This window comes from Petaurus breviceps, unplaced genomic scaffold (genome assembly GCF_028583685.1).
Source record: "Petaurus breviceps papuanus isolate PSGF00001 unplaced genomic scaffold, PetGlider_PUasm1.0 188, whole genome shotgun sequence".
Taxonomy (NCBI): domain Eukaryota; kingdom Metazoa; phylum Chordata; class Mammalia; order Diprotodontia; family Petauridae; genus Petaurus; species Petaurus breviceps.
Genome location: NW_027185804.1, coordinates 21,570,102 through 21,570,353, shown reverse-complemented (window position 1 = coordinate 21,570,353; position 252 = coordinate 21,570,102).

Here is a 252-nt window from a genome sequence, read left to right as displayed (position 1 = left end):
GATAGATAGATAGATAGATAGATAGATAGATAGATAGATAGATAGATGGAAGAAGGAAGGAAAATAGATGAACAGATAAGTAGATAAATAGGAAAAATAGATGGACAGATAGGAAGGAAAAAAGAAAAAGGAAGGAAGGAAAATAGATGAACAGATAAGTAGATAAATGGAAAAATAGATGGATAGATATAAAGGAAGGAAGGAAGATGGATGGATGGATGGATGGATGGATGGATGGATGGATGGATGGAT